Below are 5,450 nucleotides of genomic sequence, written 5' to 3' on the forward strand. Positions count from 1 at the left end.
GAATTGGTTTTTATATCCTGGAAATGTGCCACACAGGGCAGATTTCCGTCGCAAAAAACTTGCACCAGAGAGTCTACAAGTTGTTATACAACTTTGTATATAAAATAAATTTTACAAACAAACTTTTTAAAACATGAAAACGGCAAAACTTACGGAGCCGACACGTCTACCGTCCGTCCATAGAGATAGATAGATAGATAGATAGATAGATAGATAGATAGATAGATAGATAGATAGATAGATAGATAGATAGATAGATAGATAGGTAGATAGATAGATAGATAGATAGATAGATAGATAGATAGATAGACAAATAGACAGAGAGAGAGACAGACAGACAGCCAAACAGACAGCCAGAGAGACAAACAGACGGACAAATAGATAGATAGATAGATAGATAGATAGATAGATAGATAGATAGAAAAATAAATAAATATACAGGGTGTGGTGAATAAATTGTCGTCTAAATTATGCAAAATATATCTGTTAACACTCCTCTCGGTACATGTCCGCAGATTGCAGTGTCCTCAGATTGACAACCAAACGCTCTGACATGTTTGTATTGCAGCTTCTGGCAATTTCTGGCAGAGTAAATTGCGTCATGGTGCTGTTTTTTCTCACAGACGGTGCCCAACTGACCCTACTATACTTGTAGTCGACTAAAACAAAAACCAACAATGCACATACGCAAATTAAAGATATAAAATGGCTACAATTTATCCATTGCACCCAGTATATGTATATGCATATTTATGTATGTGCGTGTGTCTTTGTGTCTGTTTGCTGCCGGACCATCGCTTCACAACCGATGTTGGTGTGTTTATGTTCCCGTAACGTACCGGTTCGGAAAAAGTGACAGTCTTACAAAGAATAAGTCCTCGGATCAATTTCTTCAGCTAAAACCCATCAAGGGCCGCTGTCAAATAATTGAAACGTGTAAAAGAATAAAATAATAAAATGGAGGCAAAATGTTTGATATCTCAGAGGAATCTGGACCGATTAAGATGGCGTGTATGATGCATGTACAAGTAATGTAGATAACGTGGGTCTGAATGTACAGAATAGTGCTGGTTCATGTAACGGAAATGAGTTGTAAGTGGATGGCAATATTTCTGATGATTCTTGATACGATGTCCCTGCAGATAACTGAACATGTTTAAGTAATTTCAACTGAAGTTAGGCCTGTTGATGATTTCTATTTATTGATTAATATTTATTGTCATTTTCTGTTGTGTCTGGAGAGGGTCATTTTCTTTTTGTGCATTATAATTAACACACTCACCGGTAAAATTTCCACTCGTTTACTTATTTATTTTTCCATTTTCCTAAAATTTTTGTTACGTCTTGCAACCTTTTCAATAGTTGTTGACTCTGTCCGCTATTCAAGCTACGTTCTTTTTGTTTGTTTGTGTGCATATGTGTGGGTCAGTGTGTGAGCGCATACACATGTATGTATGTATGCATGCATGTAAGTGTGTATGTGCGTATGTATATATATGTATGTGTGTACGTTTGTATTATGTATTCTGCTTATTGATATGTTTGTGTGTTCGTGTTTGTATTTTATGTGTGTGTCAGTGTGTTTGTATGTGTGTGTGTGTATGCGTGTGTGTGTGTGTGTGTGTGTGTGTTTGTACCTCTGTCTCCTGGTGGTGCATCTCTGAGTGTATCAGTGTGTGTGTGTGCGTGTCTCATTGTGTCATATGTTTTTATTGATGTTGGTACTGGATTTTTTACTTTGAGATTAAATTGGGCCTTGGGACAGAAGCCAATAAATTCGCCCTCACCATATTGGCCCGCGAAAGCGTTAAAAATGGACGTGCATATTAGACATTGTACTCCTAGGTGCACTCTATTCGAAATAAATATGGAAGGGTCATGGACAGAATGCTTTTGATAAAGTATCTTCAACGGCTAAACGACAAAATTATTTCAAACTCACTTATACATTTGATAAGACACAAAGCGTGTTGTAGGTTTCAGTATTATTCTAGTCTCGACAGTATAGGCGTGTCTCTGTGATAAGAAGCTTGCTTACCAACCTCATCATTCTGGGTTCAGTCTCAGTGCATGGCACTATGATCAATTGTCTTCTACTATAGCCTCGGGCTGATGAAAGCCTTGTGAGTGGATCCTTTTTATAGAACATGTTCTTTTTATAGAACATGTTCTTTTTGTAGAACATGTTCTTTTTATAGAACATGTTCTTTTTATATAAGTTAGCGGGTTTGCTCCGTACCCTCAACACACAATAATCCGAAAATGTAAAAATGTATCTTTCTCTACCTCCGACGAGATTCAACTTAATGTTTCTAAATGTACTAATTAATTTCTAAAGTTTTGAATCGAAACAGCTGTCAGAGACGATGTCCAATTTTGTGATTAATAAATAGTTATTAATTTAATTATCTCTATTTTCTTATTTTCTTAAATATATATAAACCCCGGTTTATCTAATTACCTTACAGTTGAATATTAAATATAATATTCAATACTTTCTGTAATAGGTAATAAACCAGTATATCAATTGGATTTTATTATCTCTTAATCAGGTATACTGAAAAAAAGTGTGAAATGAAAATAGTGACTATAAGCGGAAGCGTTTATAAGAGGAGGATCAGAGAAACTGTAAACCGAATTCCCTTTTTTCTTTACTATTTCCATTTCACCCTTGTCTTTTTCAGTATGACTCGTCGACCAACAACAAAAATTAATGAACTGTGTTTGTTGTTGTTGGCACTCCGTCGCTTACGACGTCGAGGGTTCCAGTTGATCCGATCAACGGAACAGCCTGCTCGTGAACTTAACGTACAAGTGGCTGAGCACTCCACAGACACGTGTACCCTTAACGTAGTTCTCGGGGATATTCAGCGTGACAAGGCTGACCCTATGAATTACAGGCACAACAGAAACATGAAGAAAGAGTGAGAGAAAGTTGTGGTGGAAGAGTACAGCAGGGTTCACCACCATCCCCTGCCGGAGCTTCGTAGAGCTTTAGGTGTTTTCGCTCAATAAACACTCACAACGCTCGGTCTGGGAATCGAAACGGCGATCTTATGACTGCCAGTGCGCTGCCCTAACCACTGGGCCATTGCGCCTCCACAATGAACTTTGTACGTTTAAACAAATTGACTTTCCATTTTTATTTTATTGAGTGCTATGGACATTCAAATTTACACCTTCTTTTTTGAACATGTTAATTTATCAACATTGAAACATTTTAATTTGTCAACATTGAAACATTTTTGTTTGTCAACATTCAAACTTCTAACGATGTCCTAATTTAAACCGTTACCATTGATAGACAAAAAATGTTGTTGAAACTAGTTTGGTATATATGTAAATAGATGTACTTTAAACATTTCGAGCTTTTGAAATTTAAGTGCATTGTCAACAACATGTTTTCCCATATATATATATATATATATATATATATATATAGATAGATAGATAGATAGATAGATAGATAGATAGATAGATAGATAGATAGATAGATAGATAGATAGATAGATAGATAGATATGTAAGTATATATTTAGTATATTGGACTAATGTCGTTTAGTGTGTTGAAGTGTTGAATAGAGCACTGGTATAAATTGGGATACCTGGTGTTATTCGCAGTTGGGTTATAACTTAGTGGTTCGGCAAAAGAGAAGGATAGAATTAGAACCAGGCTTAAAAACTAAGTACTGCGATCGAGTCATTCGACTAAAAATTCAAGGCGGTGCCCCAGTATGGTCGCAGACTAATGACTGAAACAAGTAAAATATAAAAGGTAAAAGATAACTTGTAGATAGGTGCAGAAGTGCCTGTGTGGTAAGACGCTTGCTCCCCAACTACATGGTCCCGGGTTCAGTCCCACTGCGTGGCACCTTCAGTAAGTGTCTTCTACTATAGCTTCGGGCCAACCAAAGCCTTGTGAGCGGATTTGGATGACGGAAAATGAAAGAAGCCCTCGTATATATTTGTCTCCGTATTCTTTCTGTTGAAGAGCGTAGCTCGAAACGTCAAAGACTTTCCGTATTCCCGAGCGTCATACTAATACATCCTTTTGTTATTTACACCACCTGTCCTCGTCTGTTGTTGTTTTTTCGTACATTCTCCCATATATATATATATATATATATATATATATATATATATATATATATATATATATATATATATATATATGTATGTATGTATGTATGTATGTATGTATATGTTTGTGTCTGTGTTTATCACCCCACCTCGCTTGACAACCGATGTTGGTGTGTTTACATCCTCGTAGCATAGGGATTCGGCAAAAGAAAATCGATAGAATAAGTACTAGGCTTACAAAGCATAAGTCCTGGGGTCGATGTGCACGACTAAAGTCGGTGCTCCTGCATGGCCGCAGTCAAATGACTGAAACAAATTGAAGAATAAAAGAATGCGTGTGAGCTTATATGCATCTCTTTCACTCCTTTCCTTCCCTCTCGTTCATTCTCTTCGCCGTTCTTCACTCTTTCCTACTTTGTATCGGTGTTCGCAGCACCAACGTAAACGAAGAATTTAAATCGAACCCGATAAGTTTAGTCATTTCACCGAAATATATTTCAGACAAACAACACATACATGCGCGCGCGCGCACACACACATATGCACACGCACTCCTTCCCCCCCCTCTCTATATCTGTCTATCTACCTATCTGTCTATCTACCTATCTGTCTATCCATCTGTACTTTTCTCTTACTTTCTCTTTCACTTTGTCGCATTCGCTCTCTCTGACTCTCTGACTCTCTCTAACGCTTTAAGACACACGTACATCTTATACATACATACATACATAATGCATGCATACATACATAGATATATACATATATACATAATACATGCATGCATACATATATACAAACATACATACATACATGCATGCATACATACATACATACATACATACATACATACGTACATGAATGCATACATACATACATACATACATACATACGTACATGAATGCATACATACATACATACATACATACATACATACATACATACATACATACATACACATTCTGACATTCTCACTCGTTCTGCCAAACTCTTTCTCTGATGCTTGCATACATATATTGTTTCTCAACATAAATTGCAGTAAGGCCAATTTGCATAAATATTCTTGCAGTGATGTATCAATCAATAGGAAACATATAAAGCTGGCTTCTCTGCTGGAGACAAATAGTGAATGTTACAGAAGTAGCTATGAACAGATTTTAATCTAGCGTGAAAACGAAGTTTAAAGGGAAGGTCTTTCCCTTATGACAATGTACGTGCCACACACGCCTGTACAGAAAGAAAAGAAAATAGAGAAGGCGAGAGAGAGAGAGGGAGAGAGGGAGAGAGAGAAAGAGAGAGAACCACATATGCATACGCGCAAGTACTTACACATGCACACACAACACACATGCGCACACACCTTATATATATATA

This window comes from Octopus bimaculoides, chromosome 16 (assembly GCF_001194135.2).
Source record: "Octopus bimaculoides isolate UCB-OBI-ISO-001 chromosome 16, ASM119413v2, whole genome shotgun sequence".
In the NCBI taxonomy this organism is placed as follows: domain Eukaryota; kingdom Metazoa; phylum Mollusca; class Cephalopoda; order Octopoda; family Octopodidae; genus Octopus; species Octopus bimaculoides.